Raw genomic sequence first — 21,306 nt, 5'->3', positions numbered from 1 at the left:
CTCATAGCATTTTGCTATTGCAGAGGAAGTATGGCTTGGACATGTTGTCCAAGTATGGTATGACAAGTTGTAAGCCTATTTCAGTGCCATTGGAGCAAAACACAAAGCTTTCCGTAGATACAGGTGAGCTTTTTGGAGGACCCCACTACATATAGACCCATAGTGGGTAGTTTGATCTACATGACCATTACGAGGCCAGACTTGAGCTATGCTGTTGGACTTCTGAGTTAGTTTATGTAGGCCCCTAGGAAGCCACACTTGGATGCAACTAGACGGATTCTCAGGTACATAAAGTCCACAGTTGACTATGGACTTTTCTATGAGACTGGTACAAAGATACAGCTGCATGGGTACACAGATGCTGATTGGGCTGGTAGTATTGCAGACAGGAGATCTGTTGAAAATACAAGTGAATAGGGTGTGTGTGGGAACAAGCTCTTGGATAGAAGCTGTAAAAGAGGAGATGTAATTGTGAAAGAACCTGTGAAAAGGTTAGAAGAATCTACTAGGAGAGAATAATGGGTAGCATGAGGGAATTTAGGAGTGTGGAGATATTCTGGGAGATATTCAGGGAAAAGAGAAGAGGTGGAGAGAATCAGGCAAAAGGTGGAGATATTCAGGGAGTAAATCATGGAGAAATCAATGGGATTTGATGCTTGATGTAAACTCTATAAATTGAGGCATAGCCCTAATGAGAATTTGCTGGTTTTTGAGTATCCATGCCTACATTAATCTATCTGCTAATTATTCACTAATTACATGTTAATCATTTGCTAATCACTTTCTTAATCATGTTGATTGTAGTGTTTGATCCACCATAGCTCATCATTCGTGGATCAAGAAGAGGCTACTTTCTTCCACTTCATAGTAGAACAAATCTTGTTAAAGAAATAGATGAGAATAATGTCTAGGAAATAGATAAGCATGATGTCTAATAAATTTCTTTGACAACTCTAGAGTTAATATCAAGACACAACATCAAACTAAATTTGTAGCAATGCTTTACATGACAAAAGAAGAAATCTGTGCAGGGGGTAGAAAAAGGACAATTCATAAGGATGCTTCTACCTACATAGGTGATAGTACCTTACAAGTACTCTCACATTCTTGAGCTAATGACATTAGAAACATCAATGCTCAAGTAGATCTAGGAAGTCTCACTCAGAGTAGGCATGATAAGTTTGAACACCGTTGCAAAAAATCTAGCAAAATCCATATCCTAGAGTATTTTTGATAAGCTACAAAGGGAAAAGTTGATATATCAGAGATGAACAAAAAATTAAAGATATGATGTAAGAAGCTATAAACCAACAACAAAGAGAAGAAATCAAGTAGGTCAAAACTCTCAGAGGAAGAAATGAAGATTTTAATCTAGAAGAGGATGAACATTAATAAACATTTGAGCAAAGAGAATGAAGTTTTGAAGGTTTGGTACAAGAAAATTCAAAAGAAACATGTGCATGTGGTCTCCGATATAGTAACATTCAAAAGAAATATGCACAAGCATACCCACAGATTGGGTTTAATAGTATTGTCAAAAAGAGAGAGTAAGGAGAGAAAAGGAGACTCTACACAGATAGACTTCCTATAAAGGAGAATATAAAGGAGGATATTCTAAACACTCATATTACCCTCGACAAGATTTGACCCGTGATCCAAAGCACTTGAAGAAAAGGGCAAGGAAGATAAACCAAAAAGAGATCAAAGGCCAAAGATACAAAGATGTAAGTATCTACGACAAATAGCAAGATAAATACATTACCAAGATGAAGAGATCTTAAATGATGAGGAGAAGAAAAAGGGCAATGAACGTGATGGTAACGAGGAGGAGGAGAAAAATGGCATTGCATCAAAAGAGATCCAACACCCCTAGCAAGATTTATCTCATGCTTGATATTGTGTGGTGTGAGTTGTGGCCACTCATGTGGAAAAGAGAGTGCCACATGTAAAGTTGTATGGGTCATTGGCTATCTATATTAGAAGCCTTTCATTTTATGGTTGAGAACATATATGTAATAGAGTATTGTTGAGTGTGCTACTCTCTCTCTCTCTCTCTCTCTCTCTCTCTCTCTCTCTCTCTCTCTCTCTAGCCATGGAGTTCTTGGTGTGGTTCAACTCACCTTAGTTATCATGCTTAATCTATACACTCCACCATGATTAATCCCATATTAGGATTCTTAACATGGTAGTAGATCCTAATTCAAGCTAAGGAGCTAAGAGAAAAGAAAAGGAAGCTACGAAGGCAAAGGAAGCGGTACCACAGGTAAGAGAATCATCATCTCTTTCCCTTCTTTTTTAGGTACAACACCCCCTATGGGAGCTACACATCTCTGATTGAGGAAGTGTCTTCACAGGCGTGGAAGTGCTTGTGTGGTGCGCGAAAACTTTGTACTAAATTTTTACGAGTCAGATTTGTGTTTCGGACACACTTAGAACTCCGTTCAATCAATGTAAGGTGTTTTCAGGAAATTTCAAAACGTTCTGGTTGAGAATTGAATCTGCTCAAAACCTAGTTATTGCAGTGCAACAGTGCATTTTGGAAGTGTAGATAGTGTTTGCACATGTATTGTTGATCTTGGGTATATGTACATGTACTATGGTCACATCTGGTGACATACAAGTTGTGTTGAAGTACCACTGGGAAGTCAGAGAAGATATTTTTATATTACAGGTTGCCTACAGAAATTATGTGTTTGCAAGCAAACATGTCTAATAGACTCAATCAAATTATTATAGTGAGAAGCTAGACAAAAACAACTTCCATGCTTGGAAGTTCAAAATGACCAATTTCCTGATGGGTAAAGCATTTTGGGACTATATTGAAGGAGACAATGTGAGAAGCCACCAGAGTTGCCTTGAAGGAGAATATCACTCCAACAGATGTTAAGGCATTCAAGAACTAGAACCAAGATAAGGTTGGTTTACAGTTTTGCCTTAAAGATTTTTGGTTTGAGCATGAGAGAATTCTCAATGTAAAGAAGGGTTGCTGATTTATGGGATGAGAGGATCCCATGGTTCTTTACAAATGGACAAAGAGCATGTGAAGGTACACATACTTATTCAAGTGTTGGATAGGTGGTTATGGACTGAGAATACAATCCATAGAGCTCACCGGAAGAGGTGGAGCTTGGTCCTTTACTACTGGTAGAGGGTGAAGGTTTTTTTTTTTGGCTTCACAGACCTTTTCACACCGTGAAAAGGAGGGACCTTTTCACGCTGTGAAGTTTTTTTTTTTGCTTCACAGACCTTTTCATGCCATGAAGTTTTTTTTTTCTTTACGAACCTTTTCATGCTGTAAAATGGAGGGAGGAACCTTTTCATGCCGTAAAATGGAGGGAGGAACCTTTTCATGCCGTGATTATTGTTTCTTGCTTCATGGACCTTTTCACACCGTTAAAAGGAGGAACCTTTTCATGCCGTCAAGTTTTTTTTTTTGCTTCACGGACCTTTTCATGCTGTGAAATGGAAGGACCTTTTCACGCCGTGAAGTTTTTTTTTTGCTTCACGGACCTTTTCACGTCATGAAATGGAGAGACATTTTCATACCATGAATTTTTATTTTTATTTTTTGCTTCACGGACCTAATTACATCAATTAATGAAGAAATTGATGTAATTAGGTATTTTGATGCCTCTAGATGCTCTCAAAACACTCAAGAACACTGGCATGATTAAAATGGACTCCAAACAACATATTTATGAATTTTTTAACTCTTGGAATGGATTAATAACTCCAAAATGAGAAAAAATAGTCTATTAGTGAAGATTAGTCAATTCCAAGAGTTTTTTTAAATGTTTTTGAGAAATTTTTTGTGAGATTAAGCTACCCTAATTGATTGCTAACACACTTACGTAAACAAATCTAATAAGAAACATGAAAATTAGGCAAGGATTAACAATTTTCGCTCTATGTTAAATTAAAAGAGAGAGCTAAAAAACACTTAAAAAAGAGCTAAAAATTAACCATTTTCGCTCTATGTTAAACTAAAAAAGAGAGCTAAAAATCACTCAAAATGCATTCTATTGCATTTTTAATGCAATGTAAACAAAACAAAGCCTAATACACTCTATGTGCAAGCCCTAGGAACATTAAAAACCAAATTAACAACAACAAAAACAATGATTTAAGCTAAAAATTAAGCAAAAAAAACATTCTTTACAAAACAAAAAAAGAGAGCTATTCCTCACCAAATCACCCACAAATCACCATCAAAACCACATCTTTTTCATGGTAAACCATTACTAAAGACAATGGGCAATGGCTGATGCATAGATTAGAGAAATACGACGGAAAAGGCCAAGGGCTCTGGCACCCCGGCAGCAGTGCCAAAAACGTTATAGCTCACCCAAACCATGGCCATAAGTGTTCACTCACTTAAACTGTGGCCGGTGCACTTTAGGCTCATAAGAGGCCTAATGCTATTATAATGACTACTCTCATAATATATCCATGAAGTACATCATTTGGGACTTCATCATCCTAACTTGCTACCACACGCTCTTAAAGCGAATGTCGCCATAAGTATTCCATCGAACCATTATGGGCACCCATCCAAGTTGTAGATTTGGACACCGTTGCTTCATATCTTGAATGTATGACTTTTTGGTGTGTCTACCTTCACTCCTTGATGTAAGATAATGGTAGTATCTCTCTTGTTACCCCTGAAAATGGGTTAACACAAGGAGGAGAGAAAAATCTTTGATGTTACTTAGGAGGGATAAAATGATAGCAAGCTTCAAAGAACTTGAAGAAAAGGGCAAGGAAGATAAACCAAAAAGAGATCAAAGGCCAAAGATACGAAGATGTAAGTATCTAAGACAAATAGCAATATAGGGTGATGAAAGTGACGATTATGAGGAGGAGAAGGAGAAAAAGGGCGATCAAAGTGATGATGAGGAGGAGGAAGAGGAAGAATTTTCTTGACTAGAGAGTGAGGTAATGCTATAGCTAAGCAATAGGAGAAAACTTCTTAAGAAATCAAGAGGAAGTGGCCTTACTATCTACAAGCTCGCTTACACTTCTTAAGAAATCAAGAGGAAGTGACCTTACTACAAGCTTGCTTACATTATTTGAGAGACATCTAGCTTGCATATACTGGTACATGTAATATTGGACGTGACACCATTTTTTCAACTACATGATGAAGATGGTTCAAAGAATTGTTGCATTGGAAATAATTGACCAACTTAATTAAACAACAATGGAACTTTTTCTTGAAAGCAAAGATATGCCACAACTCTACTAAGTGACCCCATTTATATGAGGTGGGTATGTCTTGGCTTTGTTAGCTTATGTGGGATAATTCCTACTTGCTTATGTGGCAACTTACTAGACTTACACTTAATCCCGACCTTCCTTATGCTCCATGACACCATATTTCTCAACACCCTCCTTTGGTGCCATATTCTTGGGCTACTGCAAGGTAGTTGGATGTGAGGGTTACAACTCCAATACCCCCTTGGGTGCTTGATTTTCTACTCTCACGTAGTAAGGTTTGGTTACAACATGACATCATCTCCCCCTTAGTGCCAATATAGCTACTTAAGGTGGTAAGGTGTAGTGGAAACAACATAAATGAGATGAGATGTGGTAACCCCTTTTTATAACATGTAGGCTAAAAGATAGGCTTAGGTAGTGAGGTTTGTTGATGCAACTCTTAGAAGAGTCTATTATTGGGAATCTCCTCTTTGCTTGATGAAGACTCCATGTGGTTGGCTTCTTGGTTCTTGAATGTGCATTCTTCTTCTTTGTGTCCCAGGCTTTTTGCAATGGTCACACTTTGGCTTGTGCTTGAGCCTGCATGTTTTTTGGTAATGTCCCATCCTTCCATAGTGAAAGAATTTCTCGGTGATTTTGTTGAAGAGTGTGTGATCCACAATTGTGCTTTTTTACTTTATCTCATTTTCTTCTTCAAGAAGAGAGGATACACATCCTTCAAAAGGGGTTCTGCCAATTTTTTTAATGTAGTCACCAATGCATTATACTCTTTTGGCATGCATTTTAAGAGAATGGCTAACGCATATTTATCTCCTATCTTGGTATTTATGCCATCTAGTTGTGTCATTATAGTTTCATCTTGCAAACAAATTGTGCTAGTGACTTAATGAAGTTCATTTCTAGCCTATAGAATTCAATTTTGAGATAACTTTCTTGCTTTTTGGCTTTGGCCCTAAACACTTGTCTACTCTTCCCATGCATCGCTCATGTATCTGTAGCATATTCCGTAGAGTCTATGTGATGGATAAGGTGAGGCCCTAGGTACAACCTGATGAGTGAAAGTGATTACTCATCCTTTTCTACTCGATCATCATTAGGATTAGTAGGTGCATTGTCTTTTATGAGTTTTCATAGTTTTTAATGCATTAAGAGATACTTCATTTGTGTAGCCCAGGTATAGAACCCTTCCTGTTAAATTTTTCAACTTGATTTATTGTGGTTGATGCCATTTGTGAAGATCTTAGGCAGTGTCTAGTCACTTATAATCTAGCGATGAAACAAGCGATAAAATATGCTCAAATGCTTCTTGTCAATAACCCAAATTAGATTTGATGTTTATACAAGGCTAATTCAACCCAAAGATTCCAATTTTGACCTTTAATTAGCTCAATTTCTACTTATCACTCACTAATGATAGTGATTAAGAGCTATAAATAGAGATTAGTAATCTACAAATTTGGAGGCTTAATTGAGCAAATCAAAGATGATTTTGATGGGGGCTTTTGCATAGCATTTTTGCCCTTAATGAGAGGAACTGACCCAAGCAAGAATTTCCAGCTCAAAACCTTCTAATCAACATAGATTTACCAGACTATAAGTGAGTGGTTTTTTCATTACTTCTCATTGATTTGAGGATGAAATGCCGGGAGTTTCAAACGGTAGATTGTTTGACCTATGATCTATGAACCTCTAAAATAAATTTGCCCAATGTTCACCATAGAGAGAGAATGGTAATTTTTTTATTGTGCTGGATTTTTGCAACTTGCCAGGATTCCATGCGAATTGGGTTGAGAGCCTTGTCGCCTACAGATGAGAAAGCTTACCCTAAAGTTGCTTGACTAATGGTGAAGAGGGTGAGGAGAATGGAGCTCAACAATTTTGAGCCACAAGGAGAGTGAATAGGTAAGATTGTGATTAGTAAGATTAACGATAGAATTAGAGATGAGAAAGCTTACCCTAAATTGGCTTGACTAATGGTGAAGAGGGTGAGAAGAATGGAGCTCAACAATTTTGGGCCACAAGGGGAGTGAATGGGTACGATTGTGATTAGTGAGATTAATGATAGAATTAGTGATAATGAAGTGCTAATGAGCTTTAAAAAGAAGAACTAAGCTAAAGTTGAGAGACACGAGGAGAGGGGAGGATTTGATACTGTGTTAAAAAATGTAGAACATCAAGCTATGGCTATGGAAGCTTGTGGGATAAAGAGATGACGTAAAGCCCTAAGCGAAGGTGAATGCTGCCTAAGTACACATAATGATGAAAAATTAAACTAAGTAAGCTTTAGACTCAAGTTTGGTTAGGTCACAAGACTGATACATACTCGTACTCATAGAAAGACTTGAGAGCTTGCTTGATTTGATTGCTTGAAAGTGACCACTTTTATGTGCAATGGGTACATCTTGGCTTTGTTAGCTCATGTGGGATAATTCCTGCTTTCTTATGTGGTAGCTTTCTAAACTTACGCACTCCCTACCTTCCTTGTGCACCATATTTCTCAACAACCAAATGGTAGCCTTAGAGAGAGAGGCCAAACTTAAGAAGATTGAATCAGACCAAGGAAATTGCATTGTAGAAGTTCTCAAAATGCAACACAAATGATGAGTGGACTCAACAACTTGTGTGAGGTGGAAATCTCAAAACAACTTGTGTGAAGTGGCAATCTCAAAACAATTGAAGTTCCTTCACATAACAACTCAAAATGTAGCACAGATGATGAGTGGGCTCAATAACTTATGCGAAGTGCCCACTCAAGAACTTATGTGAAGTGCCCACTCAAAAACTTATATGAAGTGGTAGTCTCCAAAAAAATGAAGTGCCTTCATAAATGTGATCAATAAGTATTACTTGTATGCATTTCTAGATTTATTTTTAGTGATGCTTGAAAAAGATTTCAACTTCGTAGAGCTTCATGTGAATGCCACCTTTGTGTGCCAATGCTATCATGTGTGTGCTACTACCAATCAATACACCAACATGTGCACCATATAAGTCGTTTTTCTGCATATACTTTCTCCATCTCCATCATCTCGTCTGGGAGAAAACTTCTTCATTGTGAACCTTCATGTTACAATGGAGCTTGGTCACTTTTTATAGTCTGAGGAGAAAATTGAAGCAGTCTCGTGGTGCTGCCCATGCTGCAAAGAGCTTTTCAAATCCACACAAAGTTGATGGGGGCATTATTTCATGTGCATGTGTGTGATAGCTCTGTTGTTGTAACCTACAAACAAAAGGCCTCAAGTGCACCCCTCATATTTTCATGAGATTTTTCAATGGTCTTGAATAAAAACTCTCTCCCCTATTGCCTCTCTCGCTTCTTTGTCTACATTAATATATGGAAAGCTTTTACTGTGTTCAAGTCGGCCACCTATCCTTTCATTGGCATTACGGCTGCTGTCAATTCGACGAAGAAAACCTCATAGACTCTTGAGAGCAACCCAATGTCGATTCGGGGAGGTAACTTCACAGACTCTTGATAGCAACCCATTTCCTCTCAGCCTGAGGAGACTATTTGAAAGCGAGTAGATTAGCCTCACTAGCCTAAGATTGCTTAGAAAACATGGATTAATAAAGATTAACAAGGATTAGTCTACGTTTAAGAAAGAAAACATTCAATTCTCATTATCAAGTGATTATCATGGGGTTAATAAGAGATTAGGACCCATATTGCCTTATATACTAGGCCACCCTTTCACACTACACTTAAAGATGTCCATGGGCAAGCCCAACCCTGTTCTTAACCCTTAGTCCCTTTCACATTCCCTTCATCCCTTGGCCTTGTGCCCAAAATAATCTCCTTTTTATTTTGTTACAAACCATCCCCACACCCAAGAGGTTTCATCATCCGAAACCTTAAGTATGCATGTACAATCTTGCATGAATGGAGAATACCATCAAGGACTCATGTCAAAGTAGCATGCTCATCACAATAAGCCATGTATGTTGGAGCCGAAAACACATGAATATGGCTGTAAACTGCACCTAATGCCCTCAAATCACGTCATATCACGTACTTCATAATGGTATATGAAACTTGTGAAGCTTCCATGCATTATGCATCCAAAACCAAAAGGTATAGGGCTATCTGAACAATGATTTTCAGAAATTCCAATAAAACATAATCATTGTTTTTATACAAAAATTGACTACTCAAAGGTAGCGAAAGGATAACTATCAAAATCTTTGACCTCCCGGATCAAAAGGCAAACCGAGAGACCAACGATCAAACCTCCTCAAGCACAAGTAGCCACCCAAATCAAAAGGGTAGCTACTATAATCTCCAACCCATGCAGTTTAGTTGCGACATATACCAAGTTCGAAGGAAAGAATATCAGTACATCCATCAATCCGAAGTATACATCCAATACCCCATCTGCAAGAAGACCTCCATCATCCAAGGGAAATACACCAAATTCACCTATCTCATTAGAAACCTAACTGACACCCATACTATACTGGGGTGCACCATGGCATGCCACATAGTCATGTACCATGCATCTCACATGACAAGTAATGCATCCAAAAGTAAATGCCCCAATCTCATAAACCATAAAATCACTTTGTCATCCAAAAAATCTAAAGGTACACACCTCAAAATCAACATCCATATGAACATAAGTGTTTTCCTCAAAATCCACTTGAAGATCTCTACTACAAAGCATAGAACATGCATCCTTATAATGAATATCTTCATCATCAAGGCTACCATCATCCGCGTCTTCATAGACATCCTCGTCCTTGTGATGAACGGTAGTACCATGATCATCAACATCAACCACACCAACATATTGTCCCAATGAGTCACCAATGCACCATATGGAACATCCAGATCACAATCATAAATTTTCCAATCCTTTGTGAAGGATTACTTAAACAATGCATTGCCAATACATCTTCCATGTACATGGGTCGGTATCTAAGATTGCATCCTCCACACATAATACTTCCATCAATGTGTCATCCAACACTTTATCAATGTAATCCTCATGATTGTGGCAGCATATCATAAGCTGAAAATATATCCATAGAAGTACTTATAATGGTTGTCCAAACATTCCCATTTTCAACATTCTTTTCTCCTTTGACCCACGGATGCATAGGATGTGTGCGATGTTCTTAAGCTTGACCTCAATGGTACCCAAGTATAGGCTTTTGTTGCAATTCTCTCACCATTTTTAACCATAGAAACATTGCAAATTCGCATCCCCTTTTTTCCCACAATGGCCATTTCAACATTTGTTGTATGCAACCCTTCTTTAGCATTCCTTCCCCTCTTCGATCTTCGAGAAAGAACCAGCACAAAATACCATCATCTTCTTCTTGAAGGATCTCGGGTTACTCATACACATAAACCACCTCATTTTGTATGCCACCTTCCTTGCATCTCTTCAAAGACTTGCAAGAATGAATGATCTCAATTGAGCCACTTGGTCCAACACAAGCACGATCATCACTCTAACGTCTCGCTTCAAGATAATCAACAACCCTTTGTACATGATTTGTTGCATAGGCCCATTCCGTACATGTGTGACCCATCGATATGATCTACTTAGCTATCCTCTTTGTGGGAAATAGATCCATCAACCCCTGAATCATTGTCTATGCCCTCACTCCCCACAAGAGAGACTTCCACTTGCTCCTCTTCAACTTCATCTTCATTTAAAGATTCATGGCTATCCACAAGTTCATTTTCAACAACAATGGCATGAATAAAATCTCTTTTTCATGCCTCATTGGTATCACTATCTTCTTTTGAAACCTCCTCATAATAATGACGATAATTCCTTACAATACCAAGATTTCGCCAAGAGCAATGAGATTCTCCTTCTCCATAATGAAACAAACCAATTGCTTGAATCCTTCACCTAATCTAGGAATCATCATGTAGAAATAGCATGCATCCCTTTCTAAAGCTCATTTACTCCCGAGCATCCACAAAGTCTTACATAACATCATAGGCTAAACTTTCCCAACAACAATCAAAATCTTGCCTCGCTTTTAACCACCACTTCTTAGCTTTGCTATAAAAATAAGAAGTCCCCATTTCAACTTGCTCTCACGGGAAAGCAAAGAAATAGGATTCCCAACTCCACATCCATTCTATGAGATATGAACAAGTGGCTTCTTCTCCATCAAATGCAAACTTGGCATATTCAAATAACACTCAAACCAAAAAGCTTATCAGTTGAGTGTAACCATATATGCCACGAAGTCTTCAGTGTCAAAAGTAGGGTGCACAACTTCATACATAAAAACCATTCTTGTTTTCATGCACTTGCTTGCATCCTCAATAGTCATAATAGCTTGTGAAACACTGGCTTAAGGTGAGTGTGTTGCATTAACATTTGGAGCACCAATGGAATGCCCAATAGGTTGTGGTCCCAAAGCTTAAGACACCATTGGTCCATTGTGAACTTCCTTATCTTTACCCATATCTTGCCTTAGACCACTCAACCCTTCTGTCTTTAATGCCATCATGCCATGTATTTTCATAGCTTCCAATCATTGATCCATAGCATTGGATCGTTGATCCAAGCAATCAAAGAATAGATCCTCACGAGCACTAGCTTGGGATCTTTGATTTAAGAGTTCCGTGATCTTTTCAAACTTCAGCTAGTTGTTTTACTCATTACGTTGCATTTCTCAAGCAAATGTTGTAAGAAAAGTGATATTTGATCTCCCCCACTACTAGACTCTTATGGCATAGGCATCACTTGATGCCTTTCCACATTTGCTTATGCATTGATCTCTCCTTGAGCATCTTTCCTCGCATTGATCTCCCCTTAAGCATCTTTCCTCGCATTGCTCTGCCTCCGATGTACCACCATCATTCTCAACAACCTCTTTGTAAGTGCCTTTGGACTTCGACTTTGATGCCATCATGATAAAAACGATCAATTTCTAGTTGGATATCATCCCAAACTCCAGTTTGCATGCTCCTTCGGTCTGTAGAGAGGTAATGGAGTGTCGCACCCACATATGTGATCACTTTGACCGTCGTCAATGTACTCTCTGCTTTGACTTTTATAGAAATTCAACCAATGAGAATTTTTTCCTTTTCACCATCAAAATGAAGTTTGAATTTGGTCTTCTCAAGCTCTATGGAGACCCTTAAAAGAACTCTATCCAACTTTGGTTTCAATTTCACTTCAGTTCGGACGGCTCAAAATCTACAGAAATATGACAACCAATCGATATAAATTTTGGTGTAGCCAATTGCCCGGTTGTCTGAATGGAGAGCTTAAGGGCTTGGTACGGAGCTTGAGGAGTGGGGAACACAACCCTATGCTCAAATTTAAATCAGCCTGACCCCTTTTTGATTGAATTAGGGTTTTGTGTGTACTGTTGAAAAAACTGTCAAAACTACCAAAATCCTCAATTCACCCCACCAAAGCCATGTGCATAGACATCCTTTGATCAACAGGACAAAAAGCAATTGCTCAAGCATACATCAATCCAATGTTTCCATGAGATTCTGATAAAATTTCACTATAACCTCCTTTGTTTTTGCAACCAAATCTCAATGGAAAATCAAGTCAAAATCCCATGCAAAGCTTACATATTCATTTGTCCCATTGTACCAATGCAATACCACTTGATTTGTGTCAATGGAGCGCATTGAAGCTTGCCAATCTCCCGGTCCAAGCTCTTTTAACCCTCTTACCCAAGTTTGATGTCCACGGACAAGAGATTGGACCAAGTCTTCACCATCAATGTACATAATCCCTATCCGTACCATTGTTGCATAGCACTACTCCTTGGCCTCTTTTCCTTATTGCCAAGATACCCTCACTACATATCTAGCCTTCTACTTATGTACGAATCAAATAAAAGCTTAGAAATGGATGAGAGTGTAGATCACTTACAAATATAGCACTCACGACATGGAAAGTTCAAGACACACTCCTTGGCCTCTTTTCCTTATTGCCAAGGTACCCTCACCACATATCTAGCCTTCTACTTAAGCAATAATCGAATAAAATCTTAGAAATGGATGAGAGTGTAGATCACTTACAAATGGCACTTATAGATGCATGCTAAATCATCACAACTCATAAGCATAAGCTTTACACTGTATCTGATACCAAATCTTTCACCAAAGGCTCAAGGAAACACATGAAAGCCATCCATATGAGTAATACCATATCCCCATACACCATTATGCATGTAATGTGCCATAATCATAATTCACCAAAATGGAATCAATCTTACCCATGTGAAGCCATTATTGCCAAAAGAGTCACCAATTTGATGTAGGCTCAATTGCAAATCATCATAGGCATGTATGGCTATGGCAAAAAGCCCTTAATGCATCAAGAAACACCATGGAAGCTTCATTATGGCGATTGTTTGATCAAAAGGGGAAGGGGACAAGAATGTGTCCAATGTTGCTAACATGGTGAAGAGGCAAGCTTATTGCCAATAGAAATGCCAATTTCTTGCAAGACTTGTACAACACTATTATGGACAAATTTAGCCATAATTCTTACAAAAGCCCTCGTGATTAGGCAATACATGAAATACATTTTCCTGTTTTTTCCTTTGTATCAACCATGGAGATATGAAGCATTGTATCATAACAATGGTACAATGCATCAACCATGGAGATTTTCTTGTTTTTTCCTTTGCATAAACCATGGAGATATGAAGCATTGTATCATAACAATGGTAGAAAATCTTGAACTAATTATGCATACCATGGTAATTCCCCAAAACTTGCACAACTTGAGAAAGTATCATTCAATTGCACTAAGTGTTGGAAAATTGCAGTCATGAGAATTAGAGCATAGAGTACTTACTCAAGATGATCTTTTAGGGTTAGATGAGGAAGGGTTTTGGCTTCTTGCACTCCAACATCAACTCACCTTTGATAACCAGCCATGGTGAAGACGCCATGAATTAACAAGCCATGGTTCTTTACGCACAGCAGCCCGGCAACCTTTGATAACCAGCACAGCACCATCGCACAACTCGGACGGTGAGCTCATGTCCCGACCTTGAAGAGACGCTCCAGGATGACAATGTCGCCTGTAAACCCTAGATCGGGGGCAGGAAGATATCCATCTCTGCCAACTGGGGAGGGTAAGAAAGTAGCCAGTGGGGATAACAAGCATAGCTAACTGTCGCTGACCTTTGATTCGTTTTCGACCCTGCTTTTCCTGAACTGAATTCAGCTCTGTTCAACGGAGACGAAAACGCCTGTCGAGGTGTGCAAAAGGGGACAAAAACGGAGAAGAAGCCCCAAATTGCTAAAAATGTACAAATTTGATAAGTCTTACCCAAATTCGATGAATCTTGGCTTGAAATCACCTAAATAAAGCATTGGGAAAGATGATTCAAACTTTAATTGCAACAAACTCTTCCTGCAAACCCTAATTTTGAGATACCCATGAAGAGTGATGGCTATGAAAACCTTCACCAAATAGGGCATGGAGGGGATCAAAACAAGGCTTGGATACCATTGAAAGAGAGTTAACTCACTAGCCTAGATTAGCAAATATTAACAAGGATTAGTCTAAGTTTAGGGAAGAAAAGAGTAAATTCTTATTATCATAGAGATTAGAGTCCATATTGATTTATATACTAGGCCACCCTTTCACACTGCACTAGTGTCCATGGGCATGCCCAACCCTTGGCCCCTTTCACATACCCTTCATCCCTTCCGAATTGACTCAAGTTCCTTTTTACTTTGTTACACTATTCTCCTTGCAACACCACTAGAATTTCGACCTAATGCTAGACAATTGTAACTTTTGTCCAATGTTCCTCGGGTTTCCTGGGCTCCCACATATCTATTTGAAAGTTTTTGGCTTCCATAGGGTCAACCTCTGGACAGATTCTGGAACTCCATGCCCTTCCCGAGATGCCATTCATAGTAGCTATCACACGGCCACTGTTAAAGGGGTACCACGAGTCATGATACTCATCAGTGACCCTCGTTTTATAGATGATCATGTGATGCTACCAAAGCCAAATGGCTCTTTATTTAGACAATGTGGATGGAGATTGCCAATAGACTGGACCATAGTGCCGTGACTATCGACAAGAAAGCCACATTGTGAGGCACTGTTTTGAGAGCGAAGGATTGCCTTAGGAGATAAAAACAAACATGTCCCCCAAGCAACATAGCCCAAGGCCCCTCTAGCCCCCCTGTCGCCCTGTTGCCCCCAAACCTTAGCTTGTTTCGGTTTATAGAGATAGGTTGTCAGACATACACCCACTCCCAATCCATCTAATGATCATGAGAGATTCCTTTATAATGGGTAAGGTGCGGATGTTGATACTTCACCTTTGCTATAGGATGTGCTATATAGGGATTTATTGCATGAGGATGTACTACATTGTGATGTACACAATAGAGTGTGCAGGAAGATGAGCTAGATGTACATAGGAAAGTGTGCATGTTGATGAGTCAGATGTACACGCCTTACAACATCTTAGTGATGATGTTCATGTTAACAATGATGTATGGCCTCGATTACCATTACACCTGGTAACTTTCCATCCCTTAAAGGGGTAATGTAGACCTATAAAAGGCACGAGACTAGATCCAGTGCCATGTTTTATGCCCCTTTGCCATGAGAGTTCGCTCATGGAATGTGAAGGGCCTTGGTAGAGTCTTTCCTCACCCCGCGCTAGAAGCAAGTCATTAGAAACTAGCTTTACCATGTAGTCTCACGGATGGTCCCATGGATAATTTTCTCATGTAGCAGCATAATCTTGATGTCGTCGAGTGCACAGATCTGGTAAGCTTTTATCTATGCATACCTTTTGGTCCACTGCAAATAGAACTAAAGGTGGAGTATATGTACTTCCTTATATAATTGGTCATGGAGTTATTATCCAATTATATAATGGCCAGAGCACAATGGATTATGATTATGCAGGATGGATTCAAAATTGGTGTGTTGAATATGTATACCTCTAACCTGATAAAAGAAAGATTTCTTTTTTGGAATGTGTATGCCCCCAACCTCAAAGAAGAAAGAATTATTTTTTGTAATACGCATGCCACTAACATTTGAGGAGAAAGAATTCTTTTTTGGATGCCATCACACACTCTCTCCTTAGGAAGACCATTGGAATCGCAGGAGTGGTGTGCACAGTGCATTTATTCCCGCTTGAAATGCTATTATGTTGATGATTGGGTACTTGATAGAGGTGACGCTATCTTTATTTCCCGAAGCACCTCAAAGTTAGTTCATTGTCCCATGGTTTTGTGCATCAAAGATCTCGGGATCCATAACTCTTCTCCCCAAGTACGCATACCAAAGTCTCTTTACTCATATGCAAAGTTATCTCGGCAGGTGATGGAAGTTTGGAGATATTGTGATGCTTGTAAGCCTAGGCAAAGAGTTTCTCTTGCCTTAGAGAGTGTTAGTGATCTTTATCATAGTGTGGCCCTAGCTAGGAGGCAAGAGATCTTGGATAGAGAGAAATCATCAGGCATGGATTGTGTGCTTTGCAGTGGGAACTTAAGAAATACCCTAATGCCCACTTCAACAGATGAGCTTAGACATTGTGATTCTGGTATTACCACATGGTAAATATCTTGGGAGTGATGGCTTCCCTCCCACAATTTTCATGAGTTTTTGGGATGACATTAGGAATGAGATCATTGTGGCATTACAGGATATATGGAACATCATGGGCTTTATACCTCCTTTTTTTACTAAGGGTCTTTTCCACCTCATTCCTAAGGGTGGTGATAAGACTAATATTGTGGGATTACAGGATATGTGGAACACGGGCTCTAATTTCTTACTAAGGGTCTTATCCACCTCATTCCTAAGGGTGCTGATAAGACAAATATTACCCAATCGAGGCCTATCACATTGCTTGGGACTATATACAAAATTCTTTCCAAGGCAATGATCATGAGATTGCAACCATTGTTATAGATAGTCATCCAAGGAAGCAATGGGACTACATACAAAATTGTTGCCAAGGCAATGAGCATGAGACTGCAACCAGTGTTGACACACACAATGGATTCCTCCAAGGAAGAAGCATCTTTGATAACATCTACTCCTTTTGGGGAGGTGATAGAGTGGTCCAAGGTAAGCGATCAGCCTTTCGCAATCTTGCTACTTGATTTTGAGAAAGCCCATGATAGAGTGGATTGGGACTTCTTAGAGGGTACTCTCGCATGCATAGTATTTTCTCAAGATTTAATTAGAGGTGTCTCTTGCCTTTATCGAGAGGCTCACAGCATTGTGCTTACGTGTGGGGGTCAAGGTGAATGCTTCCAGATAACTCACTCCATACAATGCGATTGCCCCTTAGCTCTACTATTGTATCTCATTGTTGTAGAAACTTTGAGCATTTTCCTTCGCTCCAGTGCCAAAGTATCTAGATTGAGATTGCCAGTGTGCATAGAGGAGAAGCTTTTGGACTCTAAGTTGGTTGATTATACAACGATGTTTCTTGACACATCTTACTCATTTCGCAATGCCTTGGAATAGTTTTGTCTAGGAGCAATAGATGCCTTTATAAATTGGCATAAGTCTATCAAATGTTGGATTAGTGACCTTGAGAGAATTTATTGGGGCACAGATGTTGACTTCCCATGGATTGAGAGAGGACACTTTGCCAAATGTCTTGGATCCTAGGTCAGGATAGACATTACACCCACCCAATAGTTTTCCCCTGTACTCATGAGCATAAAGAAAAATCTCCTTCATTGGAATTCTAATTTGGCATCTAGAGACCTAGTGGTAAACAAGGCACATCTTGGTATGTCTTTACTTGTTGGTGGGTGATCCACTTCTTCTTATAATCACAACTTGATGGCCCTTTCGATACCACAGTGACCCAAAGTTGCTTGAAAACTATTATCCTTCCCAAGCATAAAGGGGGATTGAACATCATTGATCCCCAGAGATCTAGTGCAAATCTTACAAGCTGGTCGATATAGAATTCCTTCATGGCACTGAGCCCTGGAAGGATTTTTTTATGTACCATATTGTTAGATGTGTCCCTAAGAGCGGTGGTTTGACTGGAGGCATAGCACAAGTTTTATTTTCTCTAAGGCAGATTACTACACCCCATCCTCCCCACCACTGGTTTCCTCCATTATCCAAGCTTGGAGTAGTACATGGATATTTTTATGTCATGGACCCCCATGCTCAGTAGATGAGGTTGACAAGCAACCCATTATGTGGAATAACCTTATCAAATATGACCTTGGCATATCTCTTGGTGCAGCAAGGTATATGTGGTGGCCACGCTGGGAGAGATGCATAGCAAGACAGTACATGACTAGAAGAAAATTAAGTGTCTTCCAGATGATGAGAGAGAGACAATGACCCAACATCTCAGAGAGGGAGTCACCAACGCATTGCACAGATTGATGTAGCTATACCTAACCACTAGATCATTGGTACATTTTTAGTATCATCGCTTGTGGTTGGGAGTTTTTTCTAGGATAGGCATGCCCCTTTTAGGTCTTAGGATTCCCAAAGCCAAAGAAGAGGGTGTTGCCTTCTATTCCATTATTCAGTTTGGATGGCATGGTGTGATGTATAGGTGATCATACCTGGCTCTGTGATTCGTCCAGTGAGAGTAGTGGGTTGCTCTAGGAAGCGTTGATATACTTACCCTTCCCTAATGATGGTTACTCATGCCTTGTGGTGCCTATGGCTATATGGTGGATGCCTTGTCAGATATCTACATTGAGACCCTGGTGAGTCAGAATGAGCCGATGTGACTAACCCTATGAGCTTGTATTTTGCAGTTGATTAGAAGCATCTCACACAAGGTACATTGGTGAAACACCAAGTGGCTTAGGTTGAATAAGGCAGAACCTACACGGCAACGACCTTATTACATGAACTCCAACTTCTCACACAAGTGGTAAAGAAAGAAACTGATAAGCTTTCAAGCGGATTTTAGGTTTTTCTTGGAAGAGTCTGATTGGGTTTCTCCTTGTATTATCAACTCGCAAAAAGAATCCTTACTATTATCTTTCTATCAAGAAGTTTTACCATCATCATCTTGGGGGGGGGGGAATTCATTGCTATGATTAATCATAGCGCTTTAAGGTTTATTTTCAATAAGCCTAGCCCTACTAGCTGTAAAGATAGGTGGATTTTTCTTTTGCAAGTATGAGTTTAAGGTTATGCATAGGCTAGGATCCAAATATATAAATGCCAATGCTTTATCTCGAGCTTATGATGATGTAGAGGATAAGCTAAAGGATTATTATTTATCATGCTAAGCTCATGACTGTAAATGTTGTGAAGGGTTTTAGAAAACTTAAGCTCATGATTGTAAATGTTCTGAAGGGTTTTAGAAAACTTTGGGATTTTCTTACAAAGTGTGAGTTTTGTAGTGGTGCAAAAAAGAAGAAGCTCACACGTAGAAGTTGACCTTGTAGAGTAATTAGAAATAATTTTATTTCAACACACGTCACAATGGACCATCACTAGCTTCTTCTAGATATAGAATGGCAACACTAGATAACTCAAAGAGGCACTTGAGCCCACAAACCCCCCAAGAAAAGATGCCATACCAAGCTAAAACACACACACAACCCCCCCAAGTCACAAAGGACACCCACTAGTCACACTGCACCCCATGGAGTGTGACTGGTGGGCACTGTAGAAGATAAGCCATATGATTATTATTTATCATGCTAAGCTCATGATTGTAGATGTTTTGAAGGGTTTTAAAAAAATTTGGGATTATCTTACAAAGTGCGAGTTTTGTAGTCATGCAAATAAGCAACAGCAAAGTATCACACACATAAGTCGAAGTCAACCTTGTACAGTAGTTAGAAATAAAATTATTTCAAGTCCTCGACCTACACACCCACACCATTTGGCTAACACCTTTGGTGCTACCTCCAAAGATGCAACAATACAAAGATCATTTTTTGTAGGTCACAACAGTTGGATTCATCCTAGGGCCAAGATATTTGCACACACATATCCCATTCCATGTGGATTGTGATCGAGCAGATCCAAGTCTCATCTCACCACCTCAAAGTGGAGACAAAGAGCACATTGCCAAGGAGGATAGGTGATACGTAAACTCTACAAAGGTTGAGATGCAGGAGCACTACATTTGCAGATGCCCGTTATACTATGAGATTCCATTACCTCTTTAGAGATGGATTTGGTCCACTATTATGAAACATTGATCTCCCTATCTAGAGATGCCAGGGATTTTACCTCGTGTAAATCTGCAAGAATAGAGACTCACTCCTCACAAAGCGTAAGAGCCTAACCGCACGATACCTCACAGTGGACCAGAGGCACTTAAGCCCGCAAAACCCCCAAGACAAGATGCCATACCAAGCTGAAACACACACACACACAACCCCCCAAGTCACTAAGGACACCCACTAGTCACACTACGCCCGGCGCTCAACGGGTCCTACTCTATGGCACAGCCCTCCACACATTAGCTCCATATCAAGGAGATTTTCAGCAACACACCCACACTAGCCGAGCCTCAACAATCATAGACGCCCCTGTATTAGATAATCTGGATAGATAATATGGATGGTGGAAGAGGGCAACTTGTCAACTATACATGGGCTCTCCCCTGTACTTGCATTTGGTATCTGTACTTGAACTTCTCATCACGTGTACCCACACTCACTTTGATGATGGTGGTGATAAAATACACTTACCTAGTCTACTTTTTCATTTGAGTCTTTTTAGTCTTATCCAAGGTTCAATACCTCATGGAACTACTATACCACTTTTCGTCTCAAAGATCCAGTAGGTCTTTCAAACACGATAATCTCTCTCTCTCTCTCTCTCTCTCTCTCTCTCTACTTATTTTCTAGCCGCCCTTGCAAGATTACTTCATCATAATATTCATCAATTTTGACTTCATCAGAATCGTGTGTGGATTAAGACAAAAAGCTTTTCTACTCATTTTTTAAAATTCAGTCTTTGTATGGTCATGATTATAGTACTCAAGTCTTAAAAAATGTATTGGTGCCTTTCCCCATTTCCGAGCATAGACCCGTTCATTTATCGCTCTTGGCTTTTGTTTAAGATATATTATCACTTTCTCAAGAAGTCGAGTGTTGTTTATATAGCTGATCAAGCAGTGGAACAAGCCACCTAAAGAACA

The 21,306-nt window shown here is 39.4% G+C and overlaps 1 long non-coding RNA gene across 1 annotated transcript; it reads right to left on the bottom strand.

Moving 5' to 3' along the window:
* Window positions 1-13,628: 13,628 nt before the first annotated feature.
* LOC147619254 (uncharacterized) lies at window positions 13,629-14,730 on the bottom strand. The gene is made up of 2 exons (XR_015261899.1): window positions 14,496-14,730; window positions 13,629-14,392 (listed from the first exon to the last, which is right to left on the bottom strand). It is a non-coding gene; the product is annotated as an uncharacterized LOC147619254 (long non-coding RNA).
* Window positions 14,731-21,306: the final 6,576 nt, after the last annotated feature.

The sequence above is a fragment of the Cibotium barometz genome, chromosome 33, assembly GCF_041138505.1.
Source record: "Cibotium barometz isolate CiBa-2024 chromosome 33, ASM4113850v1, whole genome shotgun sequence".
In the NCBI taxonomy this organism is placed as follows: domain Eukaryota; kingdom Viridiplantae; phylum Streptophyta; class Polypodiopsida; order Cyatheales; family Cibotiaceae; genus Cibotium; species Cibotium barometz.
The sequence above is the reverse complement of the archived record's forward strand: the minus strand, read 5'-3'. Positions and strand labels throughout refer to the sequence as shown.